Source organism: Felis catus, chromosome B2, assembly GCF_018350175.1.
Source record: "Felis catus isolate Fca126 chromosome B2, F.catus_Fca126_mat1.0, whole genome shotgun sequence".
Taxonomy (NCBI): Eukaryota; Metazoa; Chordata; class Mammalia; order Carnivora; family Felidae; genus Felis; species Felis catus.
In genome coordinates this window covers 136,550,499-136,567,813 of record NC_058372.1, presented here as the reverse complement: position 1 = coordinate 136,567,813, position 17,315 = coordinate 136,550,499, and the positions used below count along the sequence as shown (strand labels likewise).

At 37.6% G+C, this 17,315-nt stretch overlaps 1 protein-coding gene and 1 long non-coding RNA gene across 2 annotated transcripts in view; one reads left to right on the top strand and one right to left on the bottom strand.

Moving 5' to 3' along the window:
* The window catches only part of ESR1 (estrogen receptor 1), a 276,181-nt gene that overhangs the window by 54,880 nt on the left and 203,986 nt on the right, over positions 1-17,315 (bottom strand).
* On the top strand, positions 674-16,946 carry LOC109499975. Its single transcript, XR_002742515.2, has 3 exons — positions 674-1,190; positions 15,512-15,719; positions 16,752-16,946. It is a non-coding gene; the product is annotated as an uncharacterized LOC109499975 (long non-coding RNA).

The window sequence follows — 17,315 nt, the reverse complement described above, 5'->3', positions numbered from 1 at the left end:
AGTAGCTGATTAAGAATTGACAAAAGATCTGTTTTAAAAAATTTCTCAGGGCTGGGGCACCTGGGTGGCTCAGTTAGTTAAGCGTCCAGCTCTTGATTTCGGCTCAGGTCACGATCTCACAGTTCGTGAGTTCGATCCCTGCATCAGGCTCTGTGCTGATGGTGCCAATAGTGTGGAGCCTGCTTGGCATTCTCTCTCTCTCTCTCTCTCTCTCTCTCTCTCTCTCTCTCTCCCTCCCTCCCTCCCTCCCTCCCTCCCTCCCTCTCCACCCCCTTTGCTCCATGTGCTCTCTCTCTCTCTCAAAATAAATAAACTTTAAAAATATCTTTAAAAAAAAAATCTCCCGGGACTCATTTGTTTCTGACTCTTCGAAGACCTCCCAAGTGTAAGGTCTTTTCCTTGTAAGACTACTCCAAACAAATGCAGTGATCTGAAGGCTCCCAGAATAGGCACCACAAATTCTCTAAGAGCAAAGCTTATTTCTCTCATGCCCAGCCTTCCCTCTGCCCACCTGTCAACATGTAAACCTCGTGGTGTTTGGCCAAATTCCGTGCTTTATATGTTAGTGTCCTTTATCACATGCTATATTTCAAGGCAAATGAGCTAAAACATGATAATAACTAGCAAAAGATGCCATTCCTTTCAAGAAGGGTACCGTTTAGGCAGAGAATTATAGGGGGATAAAATGGAACAAAAACCAATAAGGCAAATCTTAAGAATATGGCCAGAAGACCATCCTCGTAGAGTTATTCTGAAAAATGGAGCTAAACACCATGTTGTCTGACTCATAGAAGGATTAGATTTCAAGGGGAAATGGATTTGGGTCCATTTCCTTGAGAAGAGTTGCTATGAGACTGACAGCCAGCATTCTCTTCACTGAGTGTTTGAGGGATAAATGCATGGAGCAATTTAGCAGCATTTCAGAAATGTAAAGTTCTCAGAAGCCACATTCCAAGTGAAGCAGATCTTGCTGAAGAAGTTGGGATGTGTGAGTCTAAAAAGAACATTTTGAGCCCTCTGCTTCTCTTAGCTTAAATCCATATATGGCTTTGTTGCTGTTGCTGCTTTCATTTTAAACATAACCAAACAACACTGGTGCCCAGGAAATGGACTTCCAATGAGAGGAGGGAAAAGCCAAAAAGATTCTTTCAGCATAAAGAAGACCAGGCTTGTTGAAATCAAAGAAAGGGGTGAGTATTTCTCTCAGGCAGTGTCCTTGGGAGATTTTTACCTCAAGGTAAAAAATGATGACTTATGTATGGAAGAGTCTGCTATAGTTACGAGGCCACCCACACTCCATACCCAATCCCTTCCAGAATGAAGGCCCTACCCATGCCCCCTACTCATGCCCCGACACAGGGCCTGGGGACTCTCATTCCCTCCTCCTCTCTTTTTATATCTGTCTCCAGGGGTGGGCTCCAGCTTTGCAAAATTTGTTGTGAGCCTCCCTTTCAAACCTGGTGCCAGGGTACAGAAAATTGATACACCTATTACTCACCCAGAAGGATTCAGACTCTTTTTTATCATGCCAGTGCAAATGGTTGTCATGAAAATTACACAGGAAACATTAGCTTGACCCCCCCTGAGAGACATGTCCAGATATTAGCTTCTGACACTTAGTCACCTCACGTCCATTTATCTTTATTAAGCTATCTGTCATACAGGAATAAGACTCTAAGTAACTCTTTGCTATTTACTTTTCCCACATCAGGAGGCCAATAGGCAAAACAGTTTTTAAGCCAAGAGATATTTTCTAATAAATAGAACACACCCTAACATGTTCTCTTTTCCTATACTTTTGGGTGCTAAAGTGGCGAGAAAGGAGGTTAGAGTTGGTGATCACAGAGGCTTCTCTCAGAATGTGAAAAACACACTTCTAGGTTTGAATGATTTGTCAAAGGAAGATGGAATTCTATACTTTTAGATAATGATCCACTCAAGTTTGCTTGTTCAGTGTGTACAGTTTAAAAGCTAAAGCAGGTCCCCAGAGGAAAATATTCCAATGGCTGTGTCTACTCAAACACCCAGCTGAAAAGAGATTCAATCAATCTTTTAAGATACCTATAATCAAGTACATAAAACATAAAGAAGAATGCCTCGGTTATTCATTTTTCATTTGGATGTTTTGGAATTATACAAACAAGCAAATAGGTAGTTTTTCTCCACTGTACTTAGAGGAGCTGATTCTGTTAATGGGAGTGAAGGTAAACGAGCGAACAGAGAGAGCGCCACCATGCTTGGATGTGAGAACAGCGTTTCTACTTTTGATAAGCCATTCATTGTTTCTCCATAAAGAAGATACAATCAACACCTCATGTCTTCATTAACACCCTTTTAGCTGTGCGCTATTTTTTTTTTTAGTCCATTGTATACGTCAGTCTGTGTTAGACCCTAAAAACTCAAAGATCAATTTTATTCATAAATATTTATGGAGTCAGAATCTACCTGCCGTTTTAGGCACTGAGTTGTGTTGGGGGTATAACAATGAGCACAACATTGCCCTACTGCAGTATCTAGTTTAGTAAGGTAGACAGATATGAAACACACACACACACACACACACAAACACACACACAACAATAGAATAAAATAAAACTATTAACTGCAACAAGTTCCAAGAAGGAAGAGTATGGGGTCTAACGAGAGTATAACAAGGGAAGTATGATAGGTAAGGGGAATGTGGGTGTCAGTGAAGGCCTCTTTGAGGACATGACATTTAATCTGGAATTCAAAGAACTAGGAGTTAGACAGGACAAAAACTGGCAAGAGTGTACCAAAGAGAGAGACTTGTGTTTAGGTTTTAGAAGCAAGAAAATGCTTGATGAGTTTGAGAAACTAAGAGTAGGTCAACATCCTGAAACTCTGGAACTCGGTGGTCCCAGGCACAAGTGGTCGTGGGTGAGACTGAAGAAGCAAACACAAAAACTGGGCCTCAGGCTTTGCTCAGCAAGGTGGTCTTTATCCCCAGGCCAAAAGAGGGCACAGCACTTTCTTGAGAATTCCTGAAAGAATTTAAGAGAAGGGTGACCAAAGATGAGACTCACAGGGGGAATATTCCCTCAAGTCTCTACAGCAAGAAGAAAACAAAATTCATATTTCTTAACCTGGTCGTCCCAGTTGCAAAAGTTCTCATGCACACAAAAACCAAACAAAATACACCACAGTCAGTCATGGCCATTGAAGTGCCTGAAGAAAACACAATTCTTTTCTTTCCCTTTTTTTTTTTTTTTGATATGAAACCTTCATCTATTCTCTATCCTTTAAGACAAATGGCACATATCTGGTACAGAGTGTTGGAATTCCCATAACTAAAACAATGGCCTAGAATTCTCACAGGGATTCTAGTTACTCATCCATTTGGGATTTATCCCAAGCACTATGCAAGTTAGTCTAAGTCCCTAATTTGCCTGAAGCTTCCACTCGAGTGGTGGAATCAGATAACAAATAAATATAGACAAAATAATCTTGGATTGTGATAAGTGCTTTCAGGAATTAAAACAGGGAATGGCAGGTGAATTGGTAGAGAGCCACCTTATGTAGCTTAGACGGGTCCTTGAGGAGGTCACTCACATGGAACTGAGGCCTGAGATGTTTTGAGGCAATCCAGACTCCGTTTTTAGAAGAGAAATGTTTCGTGTTTTTCATTAAGATAAGAAATAGAAGAAGGTAGTTATTTTAATGGTTGTTTTCAAGGTTAGGAAATACTGTTCTGACTTTGAAATCCAATTAAGACCAACAAACGCATGCCCTTTTGCCAAACAATCCAAGAAATTTGAATTAATAAAGTAGAATCAGAAGTGACCTGAGCACCACCTTCCTCTTGGAATCTTAGCCTTTTCATACTAAAATTATAACTGCCACCATGAAGAGAATAACAGCTTCCCCTAAAAGCCAGTGAAACAAACGAGGCCCATGAACAGAGTTAACCAAAGCTACCAGGACTTTTTAGCTCACATTTGAAACAATCCTGCCTAGTGAATGCATCTTGCTTTAATGTTTACCGTTCTTTTGGAGTGCTTTTGTTCCCTTCGTCAATTTCTTTTATTATCGACAATCTTTGCCTCGAGTAAACCATATAATTTCCACTTTCTAATAGCTTCATGCAATGTTTCCGAAACTAAGTTTGAATCAAAGGAAAATTTGGACATAACCGTATCTATTTCAAGAAGGGTAAGTGATACCAAAAGCTGCTTCCAGCGTGGTGAAGGCAGTGGATATGTATCTGCCGAGTTATTGGCAGCTGTTTCTCGTAGCTCTTGCATTTAGGTGCTCAGAGAAGTGGATTTTTACATTTTTCTCTGGGTTTTACTAAAATCTGAGAAAGGTAGCCACCGTGCACTGGGCTGCAATTGGTAGCATCATGTAACCAGTGCTGTACCAGGAAAGGCGGATCTGTGTTCTCGGCCCCCCTCCGTCAGTAAATGGCTGTGCAAATCACAGCCCCTTTCTGCGATTCCCTTTGGGCAAATGTGGGCAAATCGCTTCCCCTTTCTGCAATTCCATTTCTTCATCTGTAAGCAAGGAGGCCGGAACCCATCAATGGCATTCAAACCATTCTTAAAAGTGGTATCCTGATTAAATAATATATGCAACTCTCCAATTATAAAACAGAATAAAGCGCCTCTGCTTTGGGAGAACTGTGAGCATGTCCCAGAGACCCACTCGTACCTTCCTCCAAGGCCACCTCTTAGCCATCTCCTTGGAAAGACCCATGGAAGACCAGTTTGAAGAGGACCACCCTAAGTCTTAAAAGCTATTTCCGTTCTTAAATAATGATGCAGTGACTTTGTAAATGCAGATAAGGTAAGTCCCCAAAATAACACCTCATAGAATCAACGTTACCTAGACTTACTAACATCTGCAAAGAAGGTAAAAGCATTTACTCACTCTCTTTCATTACTTAGCTCCACTTTTGGTGACGAAACTCCTTAAGATACGGCTACTCTTTTCTGGGCACCAACAGAATCTCACACATTAGGCCATGATGCAATTTAGCTCCGCTATCAATCCAAACAATAGGAACAGAGTCACAATATCTCTTCTCACTGTGTGCTAACAAGCACGGTCTACGCACTTGACATCCACTCATCAAATCCTTATCAAATTCCATGAAAAGGATATTATGATCACAGAAAAAGAAATTGAAGCATGGAAAAGTCAAGTGACTGCCCCAAGTCACAGGTAGTTAATAGCCAATCTGCAGTCTGGCTCCAGAGCCTGGACTCTCAGACATCACACACGACGGCCCCTCCACAACCATCCAGCTGAGCTCGCGTTCGTGCGCCTTCACTCTCTTTTGTGCCCTCTCCCGGGCTGAACCCTCCTTCTCTCCGGGAGCCTCGTCACACACGCATCTGTGGATCTGAACACGAGGGTGGAGAACCGTGGCCTGGTTGATCTCCACGCTACTGCTGTGCTGAGACTTTAAAGATTCCTACAACTCTCTTCTCCACAGGTTCCAAGGTGGGATTAATGATCAAGTGCGCCATGCCTGTCCTGGGACTGAGACACGGAAGCTCGGCCCCAGATTCATGGATTGAAGACTCCACAGCACTTCTTCCTGCACTCTGGGAGTGAACCATACATTTGCCCACAGTAAATAACCCTATGCTTTGCCATCTACTACTCCCTGTGCCACTTTTCCCAAAATTAGGCCTGGACTATGTGTGCACCTACAGACACACCGCTTCTTCCCCTCATTTGGTATTTGTCTGCTTTTTATGGACACATGAAGCCTTATATAGTCATGTAATGTCCTTTTCCCCCTCAATAGATTATAGACATTTCGGAGGACAGGGTTGTATTTTATTTACCTCTATATTCCTAATGCGTAGGAAAATATTGATGTTAATAATCAGCACCACTTATTTATGGTACAGGGAGAAAGCAATGGAATTGGAGTAAGGAGTCTTGATTCCTGCCACTAACTAGCCTTGTGATCGTAAGCAGATACCTTAACGGCCGTAAATCATATTTTCCCGAAGGGAAGATGAACATTATAATGTCTATCTTGATGTCCTCAAAGAGCTGTCCTAAGGATAAGTGAGAGAATGTGTGGGATAGCACATTACCAAGCATGATCATGACACATAATGTAGAATCATCATCACACTGAAGACTTACCCTTTTTTTCTAGAAGGGTTGATGCTGAGGCCTTTTTTAAGCAATGCGATCTAACAGAGGGAAAGGTCATGAATGCTTATTAGAAACTGAAATGAAAATTAAGAAAATTTCACTGAGTTTCATTAACAGCAAGGCTCAACATCATCTATGTGACTTCAAAGGCCATATGAACCTGTTCTACTCGGAGCAGAGTCACATATACTGACATTTTCAGGAAAGAAATGAAGACGATCTATGTGTCATTTATGGGTAAATGTGTCTTTCTCATCATCCTTACCATAAAGGGCAACATTTTGGCCTTCGGTTTGTTGTTCATTTGTTTTTATGATATCTCCCTCTCTTTCATTTTCTCTTTCCCCTTATTAAATATTTCCAAAGCTTCAGGCCACAGTACACGCAGAAATTATATCTTTAGTCTAACAGAATAACACTAAACTGGGCCAATGCCATTACTCTAAGTTACCAGAAACTTCTTTAAGAAACTAAAGTAGGGACTGAAGTATAATCCTATCATCTCATCAGTGGTTGGCACTATAGCGTTTGTTCTGGAAACAAGTGGTAAACAAAACTTGAGCCCATCCTTGGGCTTTTAGAAAAACATTTTTATCCTTTTTCCCCTACCCAATGTATTCCCAAGGACTCCATGCTGCACTCTGACCTCCCAGGCCTCAAGGATGGCTAAAATTGATTCTGAACCAAGGTAAACAGGGTTCCTCCCAAGGGCTTGGAGAGCTCCAGTCTGCAGAAAGCTAATGAAGCCCTTGAACTAGCATGCTTCTCTTCTACCCACACTTTATTGAAATGCTTTTGAGTCTTATTGTGTTGTAATTACATACTATAGAAAACTCAACCAACATCTATTTCAAGGATTGGGCCCATGACTCTTACTAAAACATTTCAATTCCATTTTCCTGAGCATACAATCTCTAAATGCATCTGTGAGGGCCCTCCACATGTATTTTCATTTCACGTTTCAGAAAACTTAAAATGATGCAGGTTCCTGACTTTGCTGATGATGGATGTAAAGAGAATGATGCTGTGGGCTGTTCAGATTGTTCTCTTTCTTTGCTATAGTTTCAGTGTAATATTTGATTCACACAAAGGAATTTTAACAATATATATGTTTTGTAAAGCATAATAAAAAATGAACAGCCATTTATCTACAACCTACCTTCTTTTTATTTTCTTTGTAAACCCTGTTAATTGTAGAGGGATCAATTTTATCAATATTTCTTTCACAGCTAGTACTTTTTGCCTCATTTTTCCGGACATAATTTCCAACCCTGAGATAGACATTTTCTTATAAAAATTCTATCTTTGTCTCTCAATTAAGTCCTTCATTCATCTGGAATTAATTTGTTCACATGTTATGAATGAGGATCAGATTTGTTTATTTATTTTTCTATATAGGTCCCCAGTTGTTCCAGGACCATTACTGAAATTGTTCTTCTTTTCCCTTAAAATCTCAATGTTCTCTCTCTCATAGGTCAGTTGTTCATAAATGTCAGTTTCTGAGCTCTCTTTCCTATTCCATCAGCCAATGTGTTTATTTCTATGCCATACCACATTGTCTTAAATAGCCTTATGACGTTGTAGCTTAGTTATTAGAGGTTTTTTACCCAACTTCCCCACTTTAATTTCAGCCTTCAAAAGCATTTAGGCTAACTTGGTCTTTGACTTTTACCACATATATTTTACAATAAACCCAGAATTATGATTGGAAATGCACTGAAGTTATAGATCAATTTGTGGTGAATTGATACATTTTCAATAATGAAACTTCCTAGCCATAAACATAGTATAGCTTTCTTTTTAATGCTTTATATTCTCAATGTCTTTTAATAAAGGTACCTAACTGTCTCTAAAGAGCTCCTGCCATTTCGTTATTAAATTCATTCCAAAATACATTATAGTTTTTATTACTACTATAAAAAGGATATCTAATTTATAAATTAAAGTATTCTAAATATATATATATAAGTATGTAATATTTAATTATATATAATATATATGTATAATATATATGTATATGTATAATATATTATGTATATATTTTAATTTTGTGTTTGTTGCTAATGTAAAGAAATAGATTTGTATGTTGATTAACTGGACCTTATAAACATTCTTCTGGAATTGAATATCAGAAAGATAACAAGGCAAGTTCCTATCTAAGACTGTTTTAAACTGGATGTATCAAGTCTGTCTAAATTGCTCATGGTAAAAAACAAAAACCTGGGATTTTTTTATTTTATGGGATGCAGCTGCTAACAAATGGAACCTAATCTCATAGGCTTTTTTTCTTCATGACTAACAAAATACAGAAACTGAGTAGCATGGGCCATCTTTAGCTTGGATCCTTTGCTAGGTGTTAGTAAAAACCTGGTGTGTTGAGACCTATGATTCACTGGGGTCTGTGACAATTCAGCTCTTGGAGGTACTGCTATCCACAGAATAAATGAAAACTGTAGCTTTATATTTCAGAATTAAAAATACTGAAGACAATGCCAAAAGCTTTGAGTAGATGCACATATTATAAACAGAAAATATAGAAATGATATGGTCAGGCAACAGAAACAAAACAAGAACTGAGACATTTTAGAAATAAATCTGACAATCGAGGGAAAACATTCAGAAATAGCCTAGATCAGACAGGACATAACAGCAAATAGGCTGTATGGGCAGCATGATGTGGGGGACAAAGGATGCAAAGATAAAGAGTGAAGGAAAAGAGTAAAAGGATTTAACAGAAAGTCACAAATAGGAACTAGGGGTAAAAAGTATCCTTTGTGTGTTTAAATGGGCCCCTAAAGAAGTAAACCAAAACAATGTAGCTAAACCATTATTTACAACTATAAATTAAGAAAGTCAAGGAGTAAAAGATTTCAATCTATGTATTCAAAAGCCACACCAGGTACCCAGGAAAATTGACTGAAAATGGTCAGCAAAGATATATATAGCTTCATAAGATTACTAAAAATTTAAGTCCATGGGGGGAAAAAACTGTAGCATTCAGACAGCATCCAAATCACTAATAAGGAAAAGAAAACCAGACTGCCATCCAACTTCTTGCCGGCAACATTTCACACTAGAAAACAATGGAGCAATCATTAAAAAATACTTGAGGAAAAATGTGAGCCAAAGACTTTATATATAGCCAAACTTTCCACATAAAGGACACAGAAAAACAATTATAAACATTTTAAAACTAAAAAAGTGTCCTCGTGAACCTTTCCTGATAAATGAGGCCCCAGACAAATCAAAACAGAAAGATTAGAAAACCTTCAGCATATGGTCTGAGAGTGGTCATTAAATATGTTAATGATAGTTAACGCTAAAAATTGGGGTTACGTGTTACAAAAAAAAGCATCTAAGTATCATAAGTTCTAACAGTGTATACAAATACAAATGATGAAAAGGGAAGAGTCATAGGCATTATTAGCTAATAATTACCTCATAGGTATTAGGTGAATAAGTTGATAATATCTGTAAAGCTTAAGTATATGTAACACTACAAAGTTTAACACTAAAATAATCCTAGCAGCTAAAAACTTGGACCATGGTTGAGGATGTTAAATTGCTAGCTAATTTCACTACTGCTCAAAGTAGCAAATAAACAGTTTCTAAAGGAAGAACTGACTAAATATATACAAATCTAACAACCAAAAACAAAAATGCAAAAGACCTAACAACAAAAGAAAATAGACAAAAAAGGCAAAGAGACCTTTTAATACGTGGGAAACATAAAATAACAGAACTCAGAATTTGAATCAAATATAGAGGTTGTATCAATAAATATACGTTGGCTTTACTCATCTATTAAAAATATTCCCAGCACGGGGCGCCTGGGTGGCGCAGTCGGTTAAGCGTCCGACTTCAGCCAGGTCACGATCTCGCATGAGTTCGAGCCCCGCGTCGGGCTCTGGGCTGATGGCTCGGAGCCTGGAGCCTGTTTCCGATTCTGTGTCTCCCTCTCTCTCTGCCCCTCCCCCGTTCATGCTCTGTCTCTCTCTGTCCCAAAAATAAATAAAAACGTTGAAAAAAAATTAAAAAAAAATATTCCCAGCTTGACTGTTAAAGTAAAATCCAATTATTATGAAGTAAAATCCAATCTAATTTACTATCAAAGTAAAATCCAACTTATATAGACTCTATAAAATAGAGACCTAAAGCAAAGATAGTCAGGTATTAAAAATCAAGAATGAAAATAATATATTAAGTAAGTGAAAACAAAAAGACCCCAGGGTCATGATCTTGATATTAGATGGTAAAATTCAATGCAGAGAAAAGAGCAAATGAATAAAAAACTTTGCAACACAAAAATCTACACTGGGCAATAAAGATAAAGCAAATATAAGTATCTGTAAGATAAAAGGTCATGGATTCTCATTAAGTAGAAATGATGAATAAGATAAATGATGGATAAGAAATAAACATAGGCAGGCAGATACTTTACGTTCTACCTTAATAAGAGTACATGGACTTTCATAACAAGTGTATATGGAACACTGTGTATATGAAAAACTGAAATTACATTAGGTTACAAACAAAAACTAATAAGTTCCAAGAATAACTGAAATAATATAAGCAGTACTCTTTGATTCCAAAGCAAAACAAATGTTTATTAATAACAAACAAAAAACAAAAATTACCCTTTAAGCCTGGAAATTAAACTGTTTATTAAACAACTCTTGAATGAAAGGGAAAATAAAATGTGAAATTCCTGAATTTTTAGAAAATAAGGATGATAAAAGCAACATAGAATCTATGGGGGAAAAAAGAATCTATGGGACATAACTAAAGCAGACCTTTGAGAAAACTCTTTGCATTGACTATATTATGAAATGAAAATAAACAATCTTAAAATCAATTCAAAAAGTGAGAGAAAGAATTACAAAGTTAACTGACTAAAGCAAAAGGAAGGTCTTAATAAAGCTAACAATATAATGATGAGTTAGAAAGTAGAAAACTGGCAGAACTAATCAAAGAAAATTTTAAGCTAGTCTTTTAGGGAAAAGAACTGACAAAATAGAGAAACCACTAGCTGACCTAAGTTTTCTAAAAGAAGGCTACAGACACAAAATAAATTACAAGGTGGAAGTAACCATCAAGCCAAAGAAAAAAATTTAAAAATCATTAGAAACTACTTTGTCCAGTTCAATGCAATAGATTTGAAAAACTCAAAAAAATGAATAACTTTATCAGATTTATTCACCAAAACTGACTCCAGAAGAGATAAAAAGTCAAAAGATACGAATTACTACAGAAGAATTCATTTCCAGAAAGCCACTGGGTCCAGAAGATCTTGAAAGGGGATTCTATCAAAATTTGAAGTTTTAAAGATCAAATAATCCCAATGCTACTGAAACTTTTCAGAGCACAGAAAAGAAAATTTCCAAACCAGTTTTGTGAGGCATGTGTAACACCGATAACAAAAACTTATAAAGACTACACAAAGAGACAATTTTATACCAAATTTTCTTATGAATTTTAAAGCAAAAACAATAACCTTCATTCCTAACAAAAACACCTAATACCATAGAAATCCATAGAAACTCTTGGAATGTGATTATATAGGAATGAGGAGGGTGGTGCCTACTTTGCTATTTTTACGATGTATTAGAGGTATTACTCAATACAGCTAGATAAGAAAAAAAACACCTCAATGCTTAGGGATAGAAAGGAAGAGAGAAAACAGTCTCTAATCTCTATTCATTCACAGATGGTATGATTACATATTAAGAAAGCCTATTGAAATTAATGGAAAAACTACTCTAAACAGTAAGTGAATTCAGTAGTACTCTACAGAAATAATATGTAAATATCAGGTATCTACAGATGTGCAAACTATGTATATTTATTTATATTAATATTATATATATATATATATATAATAGCGAGGCATAATCTCAAAAATATGTGCAAAATATATATAAGGATACATGAAAACACTTCTGGAAAGATACATGAATATAAAATCTGAACACATGAGAGGCATACCTGTTCTTAGAAAGATTCAACCTCACAAAGACATCAATACTCCTTAAGCCCATTTATATTTAACATGATCCTAATAAAATTACCAAAAGTTTTTCTTTTGGAGTGCCACAAGTTAATGCTAACGATCACCTGTAAGAAACCAGGGAGAATCACCTGTAACCCCCTGAAAAATCAGCAGGCAGCATTGGAAATACAGCCTGACCAGGATTAAAACCCAATCTGGAGCTTCCATAAAGAAAGCTCTGTGATATTGATTCATAAGCAGATAAACCATAGAAGATACGTAAAATTTCATAAAAGGACTTGTAAGTTTATGAAGAAATCAAGCATGTAATTAAGGATGCATCTCAAATCACTTGAAAAAAATAATTGAAATTTTATAAATGGTGTTGGCAATACTGAAAAGTTATTTGGCAAAATATATAAAAATCAATCTTAATCACACTGTATATCAAGATAAATTCAAAATGGATAGACCCAAGACATAAGAGTAAAGAGTACTAAAAGCAAGCAGAAGTATATAATTATAACAGAATATAATTTTGACTTCGGGGCAAGGAAACCCTTCCAATAAGGTAAAAGATTAATGTACTTTTGTTATAAAACTTAACTTACAAAAGCTTTTTGCATGGCAAAATCCTCCATAAACACTTTAAAGGCAAATAAACTGAGAAAAGATGTTGGCAATTTATACTGAGAAAAGCTAGTCTGTCTCTCACATACACACAGCTCCTAAAAATCAAGGAAAAAACAAGCTGGTACAAAAATAGCCAAAAATGTGAATACACAGTTCACAGAAGAATAGATGAAAAGGCCTTTAAACATAAATAAGATGCTTAACTTTATTCAAAAATAAAAGGAAATGTAATTAAGACCATTCTGAGATACTTCTTACCTATCAGATTGGCAAAAATCCAAAAGTTTGACAACATATTCTGTTGGAGAGGCTGTGGAGAGACAAGGCCTCTTTTTAAAAAAAAAAAAAATTTTTTTTAACGTTTATTATTTTTGAGACAGAGAGAGACAGAGCATGAACGGGGGAGGGTCACACAGAGAGGGAGACACAGAATCTGAAACAGGCTCCAGGCTCTGAGCCGTCAGCACAGAGCCCGATGCAGGGCTCGAACCCACGGACCGTGAGATCATGACCTGAGCCGAAGTTGGACGCTTAACCGACTGAGCCACACAGGCGCCCCAAGACAAGGCCTCTTACACATGGTTGGTGGGAAAGCACAATGACACAGTTCCATAGTCAGTAAGTAAAATTTCAAATATCTAACAAAATTAGGTATGCATGTACCTTTTTTATCATTTATTTTATTTTATTTTGTCCTAAGTGTACTCTTTGAATTCTATCCCCAATTTCCCCCATCCCCTCACACACCACTTGTCTGGCAACCATCAGTTTGTTCTCTATAATTGCTTGTTTCTTGGTTTGTCTCTATCTCCCTTTTTTTTTTTCCTTTGCTCATTTGTTTCTTAAATTCTGCATATGAGGGAGATCTTATGATATTTATTTTTTCTGACTTACTTATTTTGCTTAGCATTGTACATTCTAGCTCTATCCATGTTGTTGCAAATGGCAAGATTTCATTCTTTTTAATGGATGAATAATATTCATATATATATAAAATATCACACCTTCTTTATCCATTCATCTATCAATGGACACTTGGGATGCTTCCATAGTTTGGCTATTGTACATAATGCTGCAATAAACATAGGTGTGCAAGTATCCTTTGAATTAGTGTTCTTGTATTTTGGGGGTAAATACCCAATACTGTGATTCCTGGATCATAGGGTGGTTCTATTTTTTTTCTGTTTTGAGGCATGTCCATACTGCTTTCTACAATGGCTGTGCAAATTTTCATTCCCACCAACAGTGTAAGAGGGTTCCCCCTTTTCTACATCCTTGCCAACACTTGTTGTTTCTTGTGTTGTTAATTTTAGCCATCCTGACAGGTGTGAGATTATATCTCATTGCAGTTTTGATCTGCATTTCCTTGATGATAAGTGATGTGTTTACATGTATCTTTTGACCCAGTAACCCCACTTCTAGGAATCTATCACAAGGACAGACCGAGAAAAGTACAAAATGACTTATTCACGGAGTTATCTACTGTGGCCTTTTGTTGGTGTTGTCTATAGTATAAGTATGGGAAGAACCTACCTGCTCATCAATAAGGGATTCCACACAATGGAATATAAAACAATCACGGATAGGAATAAGTTCTTTATACACATACATGTCATAACTTCCAAAGCAATATGCAGAATATTATAAATAATAATTACTTTCATGTATGGGGTGGGGATATGAATATATAGCTTCAAAGGTGCTCATTTTCTAATTTTATCCGCTGAAAAGGCCTAGAAGTAATGGCAACTCAAAAACAGTGAATAAACCAAATGCCAAGATTGAGTTCCAGACACCAGTTTCTCTGAAACAAATGGGTGCTCCTTGTAGATAGAGTTGGCTCCAGCTCTAGGAAAAAAATTTACAAAGACGAGATTGGGACATGTTTAAGGAGGCATCAGAGATGAATGATTTATGCCAAAATGACACAAAAGTCACATGAAGGAACTCTATTAGCCCCAGACGGGACAATTGAAGCACCAAAGAGGGATAATAAGTCGATTGATACACATTGAATAAACAATAGCCTACTAGCTCATAATGCCACTAAAAAATCCTCATGGGACATCACTGGAAGGAGCTAGGACAGCAGTTCCCTTGATGCGGCTGCTGCTGGGTGCTACAGCTCCGTGCCTTTTTACCACCAAAAATTTCAAAAAGCGAGTTTATATTTCCTTTCTCTCATTTTTCCTGCCCATCTTCTCTTATATACATTATACTTTCATTGAACGCACTAATACTCTGGTTGTTGTTGTTTCCCCACCTTTTTTACTAAAAATGTCCTCTTTAGAGGACAACTGTGATCCCTAATTAACAAATGCTTAGTCCCTTCCTCTTGGTTCTGTGCACCTCTCTGTGGTATTTGGCAAAATCACCACCTTTTTTTTTTTTTTTAAAGTCATCCCTCCCTTGGAATCAGAGACTGAACTTCTGCTTCTCAAACTCTGCCTTAGCCCCAGGCTGGCAGGCTGGGATTTGTTTCTACTTACAACTCCTAAAGGTCAGCCTTTTAAGAGGTCTTCCCTCAGCCCTTTGGACACCTTCTTCTCCACCATCTTGCCTGCTTATCACATTCATTCCATGCTTTTAACTATGGAGATGACTCAAATCTTTTATATCCATCTCTCTTCTGACTTCCACCTTCTACCTTCTGACTTTCATCCCTGTACCTTGAACTCGACATGAATAAGGAAAAACACATCAGATTTCTCTAATACCTACTCTTTCCCCTGTCTTCCTGACTCCTATCCATAGCTCTGCCATCCCTTCAATGGCCAAGACCACAGATCTTGAAATCTTCTTCATCTCAGTGCTCCATGCTATACCCACACTGGAGTGACGAGGGTTTGCTCAGGCTCTGCTCTCCTCAGAGGCTGAGGTGGATTCAGCCGTGGCCTCAACTGCTTGTCCTGACCAAACCCAGAGGATGTAGGAAAAGCCCTTCTCCACTCAGGAGTATGGAGTAAGTAACTGTTCCTTACCATCATAACATGTTTCTTGCATCTTGTTTTCCAATGATAAAGTCATGATGGATCTTAGAATCAGTGGCAATAAAAAGTGAAAAATCATGTAAACGGGTTAAGAAACTGATTCTCTACTGTGGTATAAAACCAAAGAAAATACTAATGGCATTTTTTTTACATCTCTTTTCCATTTGATAAAATGAAAATACAGATTAAATAACAAATAGGAATATTTAATGAGTTAAATTGACTCTAGAAGCATCAGAACAGAAACTTTAACCTTATTCTTTGTAATAAGAGCCCACAAGGAGAAGTCAATAATACAGAAGAAGAAGAAGAAGGAGGAGGGAAAGAGGAGGAGGATGAGGAGGAGGAAGATGAGGAGAGTGAGAAGGGGAGGAGAATGGAATGGAATGAGAGATCACAAGGTCATGTAACCATGGCACTATTACTAAAGACAATTTTAACTCTTAACGGGACATGGAAACAAACATAGTGACTTCATTTACCCTGAAGGCAAACCTTGATGCACTCATAGAATTAAGAGCTGTCATCAATAGGAAAATATCCAAACAGTACTAATACCTTGACATAAGTAATATTTCAAAGGTGTGTAATCTGTGATCATTGACCTTGATAAACCTTTGCCAAAACCTCCTGCTGCCCTCCTGCCAGCTCCAAAAGAACCAACATAGGGAAAGATCTCATTTTTAGACGTATCTACATCACAGAATATTGTAGGCAAGATAAATGTGTAGTAAGTATATTTATGCTAGCATGGGAATGTCAAGAGTGAATCAGTATATAAATGCAAGTGTAACCAAGGATTGATTTTTACTTGGAATCCATAATAATTAGAAACTGATGGAGGAAAATACACTAGACATGAATAAATTGGGGTGTGGTGGGGCCCGCTTACATCTTGTTTTTGCTTGCATTCGTTTGTATACTAACATTATTCTACCACTAGATAGCACATTCCCTGAGGACCAGTCTGCTGCTTATACATCTCTTTTTCTCATATCTTCCAGTATCATGCAGACCCCTGGAGACACGGTGGTACTCAATAAGTATCTATGAGTTGACTTACACTGAATCCGAACTAACACAGACTTGAAGAAGACATCCGGATGGCCAACAGGCACATGAAAAGATGTTCAGCGTTGCTCCTTATCAGGGAAATACAAATCAAAACCACACTCAGATATCACCTCACGCCAGTCAGAGTGGCCAAAATGAACAAATCAGGAGACTATAGATGCTGGAGAGGATGTGGAGAAACGGGAACCCTCTTGCACTGTTGGTGGGAATGCAAATTGGTGCAGCCGCTCTGGAAAGCAGTGTGGAGGTTCCTCAGAAAATTAAAAATAGACCTACCCTATGACCCAGCAATAGCACTGCTAGGAATTTATCCAAGGGATACAGGAGTACTGATGCATAGGGCCACTTGTACCCCAATGTTCATAGCAGCACTCTCAACAATAGCCAAATTATGGAAAGAGCCTAGATGTCCATCAACTGATGAATGGATAAAGAAATTGTGGTTTATATACACAATGGAATATTACGTGGCAATGAGAAAAAATGAAATATGG